At 35.9% G+C, this 17741-nt stretch overlaps 1 protein-coding gene across 1 annotated transcript in view; it reads right to left on the bottom strand.

Annotated features, from left to right (window-relative positions):
* DPH6 (diphthamine biosynthesis 6) overlaps positions 1-17741 on the bottom strand; it is a 175702-nt gene that overhangs the window by 111096 nt on the left and 46865 nt on the right. The gene's annotated exons all lie outside the window — the stretch shown is intronic.

A 17741-nucleotide genomic window follows, 5' to 3' on the forward strand; every position in this document is an offset into this window, starting at 1 on the left:
AATATCTAGAGATTCTGAAAGAGTAGATAGCTAAGGTTTTAACTTTTTTCAATGAACTTATACTTCAAAGTAATTTTCCCAGTTTCCTCCAAATCATTCTTTTCAAATTTACAGAAACTAGGAGATATCACAAAACTCCAATTTCCAAAAAATTCCTCTCTTCTACTATTTTCCATATCAAAATTATCCATCAGTAAATCCTATCAACTTTTCTCTATTATAGCAACAATTAACATTCAAATAGTCTATGAGCTTCAAAGTTAGTTCAGTGTTAAAACAAATGGGCACCTGGGTGGCTCACTGGAGTAAGCGTCCAACTCTTAATTTTGCCTCTGGTCATGATCTCAGAAGTGTGAGATGGAGCCCACCTGGGGCTCCCTGCTGGGTGTGGAGCCTGCTCAAGATTCTCTCTCTCCCTCTCCCCCGACCCTCCTCTACCTCTCCCTCTCTTAAATAAATAAAACGGTTTAAAACAAAACGTATTAAAAAACTCAACAAAGGGAACAATGAACTATAGAAAGGAAGCTATCTTAGTCAGGTAAAGAGTATCTACAAAATTCCTGTAGCATATATCTTAGTTAATTGTGAAATACTAAAGGCTTTATTCTGAGATCAGGAATAAAAGTCATTATTCACAGGTGACGTGACTGTTTATGGAGAAAGCCCAAAATAATTAATAGAAAACACTTTTAGAATTAATAAGTGAATTTAGCAAGATCACTATATATAAGAACAATATCCAAAAAAAAATTTTATGCTACATTTTGGCAACAAATAATTTGATACCATTGTGTTATGGGCTGAATTGTGTCCCCTTAAAATTCATATGTTAAAGTCCTTAACCCTCAGAACCTTAGAATGTGACTGTATTTGGAGATGGGGTCTTAAAAGAGGTAATTAAAATAAAATGAGGTCATGTGGATATGCCCTAATCTTATTTGACTGGTATCCTATTAGAAGAGATTAAAACACAGACATGCTTACAGACACAGAAGAAAGACTATGTGAAGAAGAAACAGGGAGAAAAGTGTCATCTGTAAGTGAAGGAGAGAAGCCTCAGAATAAACCCCACCCTACGGACACTTTGATCTTGGACTTCTAGCCTCCAAAACTACGAGGAAATAAATTTCTGTTGTTTATGCCACCCACTCTGCAGTACTTTGTTATGGCAGCTCTAGCAAACTAATAAACATCACTGTAACATCAAAAAGCACTCAGAGATAAGCTGAAAGAAATATGTGCATGACTTCTATATAGAAAACTTCAAAATATTATTTAGAGGTATTAAAGAAGATACAAATAAATGAAGGGATATACTATGTTCATATATTAAAGACTCAATATTGTAATGATGTCAGTTCTCCTCAAATTAATCTATAGATGCAGTGTAATCTCAATCATCAAACTAAGATATATCCATACATAGAATATTATACTACAATAAAAGTGCACATTTTACCACCATGTGCAAACACAGAAGTATCTCATAACTACAAAAGGATCAAAAGGAGCTAGATGTAAACTCCTAAATACTGTGATGGTGACTATATGATACTAGGAACAGACAAAAATTACCTGCGGTGGTAGAAGCCCTTGGTAAAGGGGGCGTTGTGACTAGAAGTGGATATAAGGGATTTCCAAGGCGCTCTTTTATATAAAGCTCTGGAGCCTTAAACTATTCATTCAAGTGCACTCAAACTTCATTTTTGAAGTATAATGCATGTAAAGAAAAGTGTATCAAAGGGGCAGCTTGATGAATACTCCCAAACAAAACAACCTATGTAACTGCTACCCAAATCCACCTACTTCTCCAGACTCCTCACACATCACTCTCAGCTTTCACTCCATATACTGGGGCCATTCTGTCTTTCTCCCAGCTTAATACTGCTCACCAGGCCACTCTCCTGCCACTAGATGCCTCTGCCCACGACCATCTCTTGAATGGAAACAATTCCTTTCTAGCACTCACTCAAATACCATCCAGCTGAAGAAACCACTTAACACTCAAGCCTCACTTCAAGAAAGCCTTTCCAGGGGCACCTGGCTGGCACAGTCAGTTTGGCACCCAATCTTAGGTTCTGCTCAAGTCATGATCTCAAGCCCCAGGACTGGCTCTGCGCTCAGCACAGGGTTCGCTTGAGTTTCTCTCTCCCTCTCCCTCTGCCCCTGCCCCCTGCCCTCTCTCTCTCTCTCTCTCCAATAAATCTTTAAGAAATAAAAAAGGAAGCCTTTCTAAATCTTCAAACATTTTTTTTTAAAGGTTTTATTTATTTATTTGACAGACAGAGATCACAAGTAGGCAGAGAGGCAGGCAGAGAGAGAGGGAGGAGGAAGCAGGCTCCCTGCTGAGCAGAGAGCCCGACGTGGGACTCGATCCCAGGACCCTGAGATCATGACCTGAGCCGAAGGCAGCGGCTTAACCCACTGAGCCACACAGGCGCCCCTAAATCTTCAAACATTTTAAATTCCTTCTTAGGGCCTCTTATGATTCTCCTTTGTAGCACTTGTCACAGATGCAATTTTCTGTTTTAGATGGTTTATTTGATTAATGTCTATAGACACTAATAACTAATTATGTAATTAATTAGTAATTAACATAGACATTAATTACTAGACTCTAAGCAGATGCTCACCATTACACTCCTAGCAGTGAACATAGGGCCTGTCACACAAGAAGTACTCAATGTTAAGTAAAGGAGTGAAAAGAAATATAATGAAATCAAACTATAAAATTATGTCATGCAATAGGGAAATAGTTTTAGTGAGTTTTTCTTTATACTGAAATTTTTATGTTTGCTGTTTTTTTCAAGTGTGAATTTCCAACCAGTTACACATTTTAGAAACCATCACTGACACCAATATGCAAAGTTGGAATTGACTGTTCTCTAAAATGTGTTCCTCTTTCATACAGCATATTTGCTTGCCCTACGAAAGGTACTCCCAAGGTTTTTATAACCATATCCATAGTCGGAAGGAAGTGCTCCATAATATGGTTAGCTCATTCCTAGTAAAAACAAACCAAAACAACAAAACCATTTTCATCAGTCTTTATATTCTGTGGGGAAAAGGAAAAGATAATGACTACTTACCCTGCCAATGTATCAAAATTTCAATCAACCCTCAACAAAATGGAGAGAAAGGATGGTTCAAAAATCAGTTAAAAGTAATATAACCAAAGCACAAAATGGAACTAAGTCAAACTGAGTTAAAATTATCCAATATCATTTCAAAACTATTTATTGAAAATATCAGATATTTAAAAAACAACTGCTATTCTACAACACTGCCCAATAGTATAAAAATAATACAAGTAGAACAGTTTAAAAATACCAGATACCACATGAGCTGAAGATAATAAAGCAAAAGAACCACCTGTAAAAATGGTGTATTATTGTTCACGGTTGGGGAGCTGTGTTCTTTTTTTTATGCTAGAAGAAAGCCTATGCAATATTAGTTAGTCACTCTGTAAACCAACCTCTTCACTTTCAGTAGTTTGAGTAGACACAAGTACATCAAGTCCAGCATTGTGCAAGATCACTGCTGAGCTTAACAGTGAGCACCTTCTCTCTGTTGGGTTTAGAGACATCTTGTAATTCAGAAGTTAAAAATCCATGCCCCTCATAGTATTTCAAATATCCCTCTAACTATGTTCCTGGATATTTGGAAGCTCTCAGGAGGCTTTTCTCAGATAAATCTAGAATGATAAAATATATAAAAAATAAACAAAACCCTCTCAGTCTCAGGCCCCTCATTTTTAACGGCAAGGTCATGAGCTGATACAGGTACTAGTTTCCCTTTCCTGTTCTTCATCTTTCTTCTCCTCCCTACTCTCAGCCTGAAAAATAAAATCACTTCTTGGGAGAAAATTAGAGAATCCCCTAATTCCTTGATTACCATAAGAAACATATTTCTGCAGAGGTTGGCACATGGTTATCAATGCATAAGATTAAATTTATTCCAGTAATCTTCTTATTCTCTCACTCTATCCCACATCTCTCCACTTCCCAAGAAGTACAGTTAAGAAACTGTTGCTAGTGGAAAGTACATGCTTCTTCGTTGATGGGAATGGGGCATTCTGCCATGGGATTAGGCACATTATTATCCTTAATGATTTCTATATAATTCCAAACAACAGACACTTCCTGATACATTATCACTTTTTCCCCCACAATACCAAGTCTTAAAAATTATAATTTTCCACTCCAACTAACACAGCCCTTATATTTTTGTTATATTCCCTTTTAGTCTCTATCTATATTTGTTTTTACACAGATGCTGTTAAGGTATATGTATAATTTGGTCTTGTTATAGGCTTATATATGTTATATATGTTAAAACATAGGCTTTAGCACTTACTATAAGGCTGCATAAAATATCCCACTTAATGGGATTATTTATTTAGCCATCCCTACAATGTTACATACCTCTTACAATAGCAAGTTCCTGTAGTTTGCTAATCCTTGAGAAAGTCATTCTATACTTCTCGATTTTCCTAAATTTGTTTCTTTCCAACTCTAAAATACCAAATACAGAATGAACTTACTCATCCTTCTCATACTCCTTTCCAAATCCCTTTGTTATTGACAAATTTCACTTGAGATGCTATGACTAGAATCAAACGAAACAGTCTAAGGGCAGGAGTTTCAGAGCTTACCCAAAAATACAATCTTCCCTCTCTCTCTTCATTTCTTTCTTTCTTCCACCTCCGAAGTTCTTTTCCTGTTATTATGAGATTTAATGTATCTTTTTGGCTATAAAGACATATTAGAGGGGTGAGCCTGGGTGGCTCAGTTGGTTAAGCATCTGCCTCCAGCTTGGCTGTGATCCTAGTGTCCAGGGATCAAGCCCCACATTCAGGGAGCCTGCTTCTCCCTCTCTCTTTGCTGTTCCCCCTGCTTGTGCTCACTCTCTGTCACATAAATGGATAAATAAAATATTTTTTTAAATATTAGACTGATGTCAATACTTACTCTGTCCCAACCTATGAAATTTGGGCCAAGTGCAAATTTAATTAATAGCACAGAATATGGAAATATCTCTGTCCCTTACCTCACTCCTATAAAAATCTGGCAAAAGGTTTAGATCTGAAACAGGAATTTTCTATGGTATGTTTTGGGAGAGGGAAGATAAAGAGGGAAGAGTTAAGAGAGATGGTCCCTGGCTATTACTATAAGGATAGAGACCCTAAGTATAACCTAAGCATGGTTATGCTATTGACATTAGGGGCTTAGGGTCTCTATGGCCAAATCACTACCATACCAGTAAGTGAACTTGTTTAAGTATTAAGGGGAATACCAGTTACAGCAGCAAAAGGAAATCACAGGTTATGGGTCTAGTAGATACTTGCTCTATTTACTTTCTGGAAACTGGCAGGTTTGCCTGTTGGTCATCAGTGCAAGGGTGTCATGCTGGCGAGCTTCCCATTTAACTCAGTAAGTACCCTGCCAACATCGACAGCAGTGTCAACAGAAGCAGGAATGATGCTCCTGGCAATAATGTGCCCCTAACAACCAGCTTGCGAAAGGGACCATCCAGTCTTCTGGGTGTCAGCAAAGTCACAGACTGCAATGGTGTGACTTGTTTTCTTTTTCTTTTTTTTTTTTTTTAAAGATTTTATTTATTTATTTATTTGACAGAGAGAAATCACAAGTAGATGGAGAGGCAGGCAGAGAGAGACAGAGGGAAGCAGGCTCCCCGCTGAGCAGAGAGCCCGATGCGGGACTCGATCCCAGCACCCTGAGATCATGACCTGAGCCGAAGGCAGCGGCTTAACCCACTGAGCCACCCAGGCGCCCCGACTTGTTTTCATTAGTGCCAAGAGGTCAAGAAGTTGAGAGTAAGGTGAAGCTAAAGTTGACATAGTTTTCTAGGTTCATTCCTATCATTAATATGAGAAACACTTTGATCCTACCCTTTAAGTAAGCCCTCTGTTTTTACAGAATAATGAATATATCCGTGTATATCACAACAAAATCAGTATCATAATTAGCCCTTATTATGCTGATGGATCTTACCCCGGAAAGACAATGATGGGCTCTCTCTTGATCAGAAGCTTCCTATTTTCAGTCTTGAACCTTTCCGTCAGTAGAATCATAATGTTATGGTCAACAGAAGAGTGCAATATTCCCCATTCCAATATTCCCCACCTAGCAAATATTTTCAGCCATACTAACAAGGAGCCCAATATGATCCCAGTCAATTTAATTTGATATTCACTATCTTTTCTCAGAACTGTATCTGCTAGCAATGCAACCTGGTGATCAAGGAGAATGAGTTCCAGGGCTATTTTTACAAATAAGTTTTTATTGACTTGGGGAGCCCTGTCCTGATTTAAATAATAATTCAACCTATGGTCCTACAAGCAGTAGTTACCCTACTACACACCTGTTTACACGAAGGCTAAACTCGCAGTGCTTTATTCCCTAGCATTTATTTTTTAACTTAACAAATAACTGGGAGACCCAAGTATGGACAAGCCACCATGCGCACACAAACCTGGCTATCTTCCAGCATCTTGTTTCTATTAGGAATAAACTCTTCTAAGCCAGCAGATTTTAGCATGTACTCTCTTTTTGTGATAATTAACTTTTAACATTAAATAAAAAATGGGTCTTAGTTTGAGTATGCATTGTATGAATCTCCCCATTCAGAAGATCGCCCACTTATTTCTCGCCTTTTCTCCCGGTCTCATTGCTCATTCTCTTTTCAAAAAGTGCTTCCTCTAACTTCATAATTATCAGTAGTAATAATAACCTAGGATAAGGAAAAACACTAGAAGCTTCCTCTCATATTTATATTGGGTTCTGTTGAAAACTATGCCCCTCGTTAATATCATGTTTCTTTACTTTTGAGCAAAGTGATGCTCATGAATGCCAGAGCGCCTTCCTGTTTGCATTAATGTTTAGCTCAGTGAAAAACTCAATTAGTTCTCTAAAACTGCTGACATGGGTCAATTTCTGACAACTGTAACTTTTTCCGGGAACCTTCATCATGTTTCACAGAAAAGATGAAAAACACAGAAAAATTAGTTGCATATTACTTTTCTGGAAAGTTAACCCAGCTGTTTTTTTGTTTTCAAATAAATACAGTGAAATGTGTTCCTGAAAAATAAACCATAAAATAAAATTCTAATATTTTTGTTCCTTCATTAACAAACTTTAGAAACCCAAATTATTACATTTATCTTCTGGAGAAAAAGTAGAAAGCCATTCTGATTTAAATTTTGTGCCTATACTTTTAAGGGTGACTGCATTTTAAAAAGGTTCTCTCGAGTTTTTCTAAGCAGGGTAACAAGGACTATTCAGTGGGTCAAAGATGTTCTCAAGATAGACCTTAACTAATCCAAGTTTAGCATTCCCAAAATAAGTTCAATTCTTCTCATGTAGTTAGTAGATATTCTTGACTTGACTTTAATCTCTCATTTAATAAATAACCTAGAATTATGATGCCTTAATGGCCCTAACTGGAAAACAATAAAAACAATGGCTTTAAAATGCTCGCTTAAGAGTATGGGGGGTGGGGGGAAAGTTTCTTCAAAACCTGTTTAGGCAAATTTATGTTTAATTTTAGATGCCACTATGGGTTCTTCTATGTTTAAAATTAAGATATAGTTAATTATCATATTGGCACCAAGACATCTCAGGAATCTGTACGCATTAAGTGAAGCATTCTGTGTTGAAAATTATTGAAGGTGGAGTCAGCTACATGGGGATTCATAATGCTATTCTCTCTACTTTTATACATGCTTGAAATTTTTGTCAATCAAAAGTTAAAAAAGAAAAAAAGTTAAGCATTAAATGAGATTTGGGGTAGTTACCAGAGAGGAAATGAAACAAACTATCACCAGAGTCTCTGCATTTCTATTTCCAATCACTCTTCCTCTATTATTGACAAATAATATCCCATTCAGAGTTTTGACTGTTTTCTATTTATGATTCCAAACTATAAGTACTCAGTTTCTCACAAGTTAAAAAGATATTAAGGGGCACCTGGGTGGCTCAGTGGGTTAAGCCTCTGCCATTGGCTCAGGTCATGATCCCAGGGTCCTGGGATCGAGCCCCACATCCAGCTCTCTGCTCAGGGCGAGCCTGCTTCCCTCTCTCTCTCTGCCTGCCTCTCTGCTTACTTGTGATCTCTCTGTCAGAAAAATAAAATATTTTAAAAAAAATATATCAAGTAGTTGACATTGGGGTATTTAATAATCTTTTGTAATATAAATTAATGTATACTAAGTTAAAGTATTCTAAAGGTAATTCTCCATGCTAAAAAATGGAACACTGTTTAATAAATAAAATACAGGATAAACACTTAAAAAGGAGCATTTGGAAAAAAGCTAATGAAATAACTCTTGAAGCAACTTACCTAATATAGAAAAACTGCAACACTATGTTGTTATGAAAACATTTATTTAACTTATTTGTGAATGTCTCATTCTGCTTTTAATTCATTTAAATGGGCAGTCTAGGCACCTATGTCTATTAGTCTCATTATTAATTCTAAGGTGGGAGGACTATTCGTTTGACTCTATAAATTGTTTTCTGGCATATGATTCTTTCATCACTGATATATTAAAAGACCATCATAGAGTGACTGAATCATCTGTTGTTTGTCGCCCAGAAAATATTATCTTTGAGCAGCCATATTTGTTTAAATGCATAGTAATGCTGCATTCTCCCCTCTGAAGTATGGAAGGTGATTCTCATAGAAATTTTACTAAACAGGGACGCCTGGGTGGCTCAGTTGGTTGGACGACTGCCTTCGGCTCAGGTCATGATCCCGGAGTCCCGGGATCGAGTCCCACATCGGGCTCCCAGCTCCATGGGGAGTCTGCTTCTCCCTCTGACCTTCTCCTCGCTCATGCTCTCTCTCACTGTCTCTCTCTCTCAAATAAATAAATAAAATCTTTAAAAAAAAAAAAAGAAATTTTACTTAACAATTGTCTGCAATAATTTTTGAAATGCTTTATTTATATATTCCATAATAAAATACATTTATTACTTACCTTGATATAAGTAACTTCCTAAAAGAGAGATCTTCCTAACAAATATCCTTAATTTTCTTTCAATTTAACTGAAATTAAACTTGAAAGATTGTCATCTCCTTTTCAAATTTCCGGTTTTCAACCACACATGGGCTCTTGGCAGTTTGGCAATCCTCAGTCCCCTTTTCCTTTCTCCTAAGAGATTATTCCAAATATTTAAAATTCTCCTCAAATCCCTTAATTACTTCCATCATCTCTACCCATCTGAGGGAGATGGTCTTGCCTCTAAGATCACAGAGAAAAATAGCAGCTGCTGGATGGATAGTCCTTTTTATTCCATTTCTGGTTTCTAAATATATCTGTATTCTTCTATCCAGAGCTACCTACCAACCTGTGCTCTGCTAACAAACATTTCCATATCTTATTCAATCATTTGTACCTTGAGAACTTTTCTATTGCTGCTTTTTCTTAATTGATAAACACAATCCAATCTCTCTCATCTTACAATACTCTTTCTATTGATCAGCCATTTCTGCCTCCTTAACAGAATACTTCACAGGGGGGAAAACAAAACACCTATTCTAAACCCTAAATAACAGCATGTAACAATAATAATAAGAGACTCTATATTAACTCATTCAATCCTCACAGCAACTCTGTAAGGTAGTCAATTTTGTTTTTAAGTGTACTTATTTAAATGATCTCTATACCCAATGTGGGGCTCGAACTCACAACCCCAAGATCAAGAGTCCCATGCTTACCAACTAAGTCAGCCAGACACCCTATAAGATAGACAATTTTTATCCTTATTTTATGAAGGAAGAAACTGAAGCACAGCAAGGTTAAGTAACTTGCCCAAAGTCACATAGCTAGAAAGTGGCAACTGGGAAACTAGGCATCTGAGCCCATGTTCTTTCTCACTATGCAACACCTTATCCCCATGTTTACTCTCAGTATCTTGATTATTAATTATATGCTAATGATCACTACTATCAGCTTATCTAGTCTTTATTTCTCCCTATTTATTTTTCGACTTCCTATTTTAAGATACCTTAATTTCAATATATCTGAAAGGCCTAGCCTCCATCTCTCTTCTCCCTATGCTTCCTCTACCCTACTACAAAATACAACTCTATCCACTTTGCTACTTAACAAACTCAATGACTCTCCATGAGCTACAGAATGGGGTCTACAAATTCTTCAGGAAGGCACACAAGGTTCATCATAATCTGTTCCCAAATTACCTTCTTACTCCTGTTCCTACCATTCCTTTACATATCCTCCAGTCACCAAACTTTGAGAAGTGTGTGCCATACTTTGTTGTATCCCACGCTCCACACATAATGTTCTCTCAGTTTGGAAAATCATTTTTAATCTTCTCCTCTTTATGAATCATTACTCATCTGTATTATCCCAATTGCCCATTTCCCCCTTCCCCAGCTAAAAGCTAATCTCTCTCTCCTACCTCTATGTTCCCAGAACATTTGTTTAAAAAAAAAAAAAAAAAGTTGTAACTCTATTATCACAATATAAGATTATATTGTCATTAATAATCTAGACTATGAGCTCTTAGTTAGGACATTCTCTTACTGATATTTGCATTCAGTACCCAGAACAAGAGCAGTCACTCAGAACACATATGATGAATGAATAGATGAAGCGCTTTTTTAATATTCAAAATCAATGTGCCCTGGACATGGGAAGATAAATTAATACATCATAGGAAACATCATAATCTTAATTAATCATTATTTGCCCAAGAAATGCCTAAAAACTTAGCAACTTAGTCAGCCAGACACCCTATAAGATAGAGCATATTTTTGTTTAAATATTAATCCAAGTACAGATTCTTTTTCTTGAAGTGCCACTGAGCAAAGAACTCTACCATCTACACAGTGATCTTGAAGTAAATAATAAAATACATGAAAACAGAGAGAAACCATAAATGTTAGGCCTATCTCTAAGTCACAAGACTTGATAATGAACAGCCATCAAATTATAAGTTCTACAAAATATCCCCATGAACTAAACAGCAAAGTGTTAAGTGAAGTTTAAGACTCAATAGTTTCCCCACTATACTGATTCCCTGACGTATAAAATATTTTGGCTCTGGTATGACACAGTCATGGCATTTACCAAATGGTTTATTAAATCATATTTATAAATCACAACAACATCAGCTTACATGCCTGACTAAATACAAATGTGAGGTGGACCAACACTGTCTCTCTGAGCCTCAAGTGTGGGAAACACACTCCTCTTAAGTTTTACTTATAAGAATAGAAGTAAATAGAAGTAGAAAAAGTTAAAACTGTTGCATAAAGTAAATCTTTAAAGAAAAATTCAACCATAAAGCAATATGATTTCCCACTACTTTTTTTTTTTTTTTAAGATTTTATTTATTTATCTGAGAGAGAATAGCATGAGCAGGGGGAGACTCCCTGCTGAACAGGGAGCCTGATGTGGGTGGGGCTTGATCCCAGGACTCAGGATTATGACCTGAGCCAAAGGCAGCCAATTAACTGACTGAGCCACCCGGGTGCCCTCCACCATGCTTTAAATGGTTGTTTGCACTGCAAGCATTTCCTCCTAATTCTAAGAAACAAACAAACAAACAAAAAAAAAGTGAAGAGTACAAAATAAGGTGATGAGAAGAATTCAGAGTAGCACAGAGTAGGGTAATGATGAAATACCCAAGCAGTTTGGTTATCTACGCTACGATGAAGTTGATTAAATATGTCTTATTTCTTTAAAAACTGATGAATATTTCACTGACAGTATTTTCCTAATTTATATTAAATTCTAGTATCAACATTCTTTGATTGAATTTAATAATATGAGTGGTATTGAGTGATTTTGATCCTAAAGTTACTGTGTTGTTTATACGCTGGGGTTCACATATGGGCTGGTCTAAGTTCAGAGTTCAAAATAATTCAACTTTTAATACATATAATGAAAAATTACACCTAAGTCACTCACCAGAACACAAAGGCAACATTAATATTGCAGCTGTAGACTAAACAAAAGCAGGAGTGATCAGTCTTTAAACTTTTACTGTTTTTCTAGCCTTAAACAGGAAAAGCATTTTGGAAATATAGGGCTCATTAAAGAACACTCTTTAAACTACTGCTGGAACTTAGGATTTTTGCCTTATAGGTGGGACTCCGAACAGAAATCTATTAACCATTCTTATTTACACTTGTCAGAATCTTAAGATTTTATACTTTACAGAGAACAGCTGACGTTCAACACAGCAAAGTTCATTATTAAAACCATAGTATGCCAAGTCCAAGACACAAAAGAGAAATAAAACTTTGTCAAGAAAAACCTTATTGTGCACAATTTACTTTTCCTCCTACATCACCAGATTTATATTTTTATCTTACTTAAGATCGATGGCCTAAAAATACAATGAATTAAAATTAATTAATTAAAAATAATTTAACACAAATATTAAATCACCAAAATACTAGAACACAAACAAATCCCTAGGAATGCTTAAATAAAAATTCTGGAGCTGAAAAAGAGCTATTTACATGCTTCCCTGCATTAACAAAAGGGCAGGTAATAATGATGGCTTGTATGACAATATTGTCTTTGTTAGTTTAGCCCCAACAGAACTAAAGATTTCCTGATTACAACTTTGTAATCTAAGTCAACTGAAAAGATTTCTGGGGAAGGGAAACAAAGAGGAGTCTGAGTGCTAGCATTAAAGTGGAATATATTACCTAAGTTTATTCTTCAGTGTGGGACACTGTAAATAAGAGGGGCTCCTACTTCGACAGCCCATGCTAGGTCATGACCTGAACTCACTGTACTGGTGTAAAAGAGAAAGTTGTGCTGGAGTCTCAGATTTGCATGCTTCTCTGCTTCACCTTCAGGATCCTGTAATCACAGAGGGTCTTACAATGAATTGTTCACTCTGTACTGTATCTCATTGTCAGGATTTTTAAACAGTTGCTTTTTTATTGTAATGAGCCAATTATGAGCCAGTCACTCAAGAAGTCATTAACAATAGATTTTTTTAATTGCATTTTTAATGAATTTTATTTTGGATAAAAGCCCTTAAAAGCACCTATGGCAAAGGGTAATCATACATTGAATTAACAGCAAAATCTGTTTAATAATGACTTGTCTTTTATTTACTACAACAAAATAAATTCCGGTGAGAACGCTAACAAATTGACAGTGTCACGGAAAAAAGAGTGGGGGTTGGGGGAGGGAGTTGTATCTACACTGCTAAAAAAATTAAAATGAAAACATGCCTTCTTTGCATTTAGCTATGTCCTTATTCTTTCCTCATTTTAAGGCACAAATAAAACATCTGATCAACACAGACCTTGCTCTATATTTAGAAAATAGTTAATATTTTATCCATAAGTTATCAATAATGTCTAATATAATTATAAAATAAGCTAAACTAAAAAAAATCCCACCAAACCAAATTTAAAGTGTTCATTCCTAAAGATGAATGTAATATAGAGCTAAGATATGATAAAAGTTAAAACTGTCGCTTAAACAAAACAGTATAGTGTAAAAATCTTCATCTTGAAATATTTCTATGCAAGTATGAATGGAAATGTTCTTGTTGAAGATAAAACGTGATCCTAATGAAAATTTGAATGAGCACAGTTTACGATCAGATATAAAAATGTATTTTTTTAGTTGACTCTGTTGAAATCTCTGAAGTCTTATTCATAAATAAGAGCCCACTACTCAATGTAACTTAATCATTAATTAGGAAATCTTAAGAATGTACCCTGCTATCAGAAAAATTCTCTCTTTAAGGTTTTATACATGTCATACTGTGGCTGGATTTTAAATTTTTTAATCCATTAAAATCACTCACACATGCTAAGGGAAAAATATCTATCTACCTATGTATATTGTATGTATATATTCGGAGATTCCTTAGAGTGTCACTATACACTCTGATCCTGTGAAAGAAAAAAACTTTTAAATGTTCAAGGTCTTAAAAACCTTGCATTATCTGCCTCAAGAATGGGCTGACTCAAAGCACGAGCCTCTGCAGCCTCTGGTTAATTAATCTGCCGGCTGAATGACAGTGTGCCTAGGGGCATGGCGCTGACAACCTACACAGGGTCCCAACGTGCTTTAAGCCCTGGATAGCTACATTCTGCACACCAAGACTTTGCCCAAAAAATAGTAGAGAGGCCTATAGAGCCTTTCTTCTTCTGAGACATTCCATTTAATTAATGTAATCCCTCTTTATCTAAAAGTTTTAATAAATTTAGAAGGTGAGACAAAATCAACATATTTATGACACTGAATGCAGTAACTAGTTGCTCTAACACTTTTTTTATGAACCCAAAAGGTTTCTTTACAAGGCAAAAGAAAATGAAAGCAAAAAAAAAAAAAATGTTATATCACATTCAGAAATTTTCAAACATGCTACTTGATTTGTTACAAATATATATTTGTACCACCCAATGTTTAAGAATTTGATTAAATGAATCTGGTCCTTTCCATCTTGCTGGGTTTAAAGATTTTACTGTTATAAAAATATAAATCATACACCCACCCCAAAACTCTTCGAAAATTACGAATACCTAATCTTGAGCAAGGTAAGGCTATTTTTTTTTAGCAACAGGATACAAAGGACATTCTCCTAATCCCTTTTACTGCCAGAACAAAACATCTTTCAAATCAAGATAAAATCGCTACATCATGAATGTTAATATCATTCTGAGAAAAATAATACCTTATGACTAGAAAAGACCATCCCTTTAGGGAGAAATGTTGTGTTAAAGTGGATTATTCTTTTAGTAGTGTAATAGAATGGCTTCTACCTAGTCCCAGATGGAAAATCAAAATCTGCATTTAAATGGAAATATTTTAAAACAGATAGGAAAAAGGCTAAAACCATAAGGAATACCTCCTTCCTTACATCTTAAAAATCCAAAATGCTTCATGAGAACTTTTCTGGAAGGTATGGCTTTAAGATTTTTGTTTGTATGTTTCTTTCATTTTTATGAAGAGCTTGCAGGGCAACATAATTTCAGTTCTGTGATTAACATATACTGCTTATGCCTATTTTATCAAATTTATAAATTGGATCAAGAAGTTGAGCTGCAAAATTTTTAGCATTGCAAGAAACAGATTTATGGTTTAGGCTTATGCAAAGTTAATAAGAATGAGTCCTCCATTTTATTCCTATTTTTTAACCATGATGTTTTATATGTAATTCTTACAAAGCAATAGCAGTTTGTTGAGTCAAATAAAATCTGAGTTTCTTCTAGCATTTGACTCAAATCACCACCATGGTTAAAGTAAAAAGAAAGCAAAATGTTAGGCAATATTATAACAACTGCTCTTTGCGACCTGAAAGATTATTTTCAGTTCTTCAATAGTTGGGGCAATTTTCTTAAATCCTAAAGGAGCCTGACAGCACTGCACATTTCTTAATGCTTGCATTTACTTTTACATTATAAAACAATAAAACAGCAGGATAATGTTCATGCAGTTTAGAGACTTGTAACATTACCACAAATAATTCTACTGTATTATGGCAAAACATAAGCTTTTTAAATGTAGGCTGCCTAAAGAAAGGGCAATCTATATTCATTGAAAGTACATCGACAAGTAAGATTGGAAATATAACTTAAATGTTGTAGCTAGTTCTAAAATAATGGTTCAAACAGTTTGAAAAAGCAAAATCCATGCTAGATGAAATTTTTTTTGGTCATAAATTAAAATATAATTAATTTTCAAGCGCAGTGGTTATTGGCAAAGGAAAGGCTTCCCACATTTCTTTCTTTGGGTTTATAACAGACTACGTGGCTTCAGCCACCTCAGGAACCAACTACATTAGATAATTTGATCATTTTTCCTCAACAATGTTATAAATCAAGACACTTTACAATTACCCACTTTAAAGATGCAGGTGATTTGATGGTGACTAATGGATTGCAAATAATGGACCAACTTGCAGAAGCTGGCCATAGCATTTCCCTTCTAAAATCAGCCCATCTTCTAGTCACTCTATTGCAGGTTCTGATATGTCCTTATTGCCAGAAACTGTCCATTTTTGTACAGGAAATTGTGTGGGTCTCTTTAAAAGACATGAAACATAAAGCATAATGGGAACAACTCCTGTGTATGTATTGGGTGATTTTCTCACTTTCAACAGGTAATTCATTTTAATCCAGCTGTCCATGATCCTCCTAGTGCTACCCATAGGGATGAGAAAGAACAAAGCATTTCTCTGCTGTAACCCAATTATCCTTTACGCTGGTGCCTCCATCCTGTTTCCAATTCCCACCTCTCACCCTCACTCCTGAAACCTGCACAAGAAAAGTTTTTCAGTGGGAGATGATACACTATTAAATCTCATCACCAAAATAAACCCCAAGACACATCATCATTAGTCTGCACTAAGGAGCAAACTAAATCAGGGCAGTTGTACATGAGGCCATCACAGAATATCCAAGACTCACAGATCATTTAAATCACCAGGCTCTACAACTGCCTACATTAGATAACTGTAGAAACATGGCAAATTTACATTTTAAAAGAAAATGTATGCCCTCATCTTTGTAGATATTAGACTCTTATAGCCAATGAATGAACAAACTGACCTTTAATTCAAATATTTCTTTCTAAATCAATGATACTTTCAGTTAGAAGGGAACCAAACTCTAAAACCTCACTACCCACAGCAGGGCCTCAGACCAGCAGAACTGGCATCACCGAGGCACGTGTGAGAAGAATGCCAGGCTCCACCCAGACCAACTGAATCAGAACCTGAATGTTTAATAAGATGCCCAGATGACTCATCTACATATTGATGTTTCATAAGCTCTGGTCTAAACTTTGCTCTAGTTGCACCATTTATTCTTCATTGAGAGACATAAAGCAGTTAAGGGCAGAACAGCTTGTACTCATAAAAACAATTAAATGTTACAGATGACCACAATTTAAATAATGAAAGAGAAAACAGGGAGAAAATGTAAGTAAAACTTCAGCAACTGAATTAGATCTAGACCCTGCAATCTTTATTTTCAACACTTGAAAATTCATGTATATGTTACATGCCCAAATGCATGTAACAGATGAGAGAGGAAGACGGGGAGGAAAAAGAATGAAAGTGACAGGAAAAAGAATCAGAAGAGAATGGAACTACAAAGTACACACAGTGCATAGAGGTAGATATGTTTAGAGCCTGAAAAGAGAAGAAATGAAGTGAAAACTTCATTTTGGAGAGAAGCAGCAATAACCCCCTTAAAAACATTCCCACATGCGCCCTCTTATACATACAAGCCCAAGCCAGTGTGCTGGAATGCGGGTCACATCACCAACAAGAAATTACCAAGAAATAAGTATAACATAAACAGAGTATGTCACAGAAGCCAGTATCCCCTAATACTAACTGAACAACAATACAAGAAAACACAGCAAGAATTAGTTCTGAGAAAGCAAAGAGACCAACAGCAAAAGGTAGTTACAATACTAAAAAGGTGATCTAAGATTCTTTTTCCAAAGTCTAAATAATCATTTAGTTATAATTACCATAAAATCAACATTACCTATGTATTAATTATTTTTAAGATTTTATTTATTTATTTGACAGAGATCACAAGTAGGCAGAGAGGCAGGCAGAGAGAGAAAGGGAAGCAGGCTCCCTGCTGAGCAGAGAGCCTGATGCAGGACTCGATCCCAGGACCCTGAGATCATGACCTGGGCCGAAGGCAGCGGCTTAACCCACTGAGCCACCCAGGCGCCCTAACATTACCTATTTAAT

The sequence above is a fragment of the Mustela erminea genome, chromosome 5, assembly GCF_009829155.1.
Source record: "Mustela erminea isolate mMusErm1 chromosome 5, mMusErm1.Pri, whole genome shotgun sequence".
Lineage (NCBI taxonomy): Eukaryota > Metazoa > Chordata > Mammalia > Carnivora > Mustelidae > Mustela > Mustela erminea.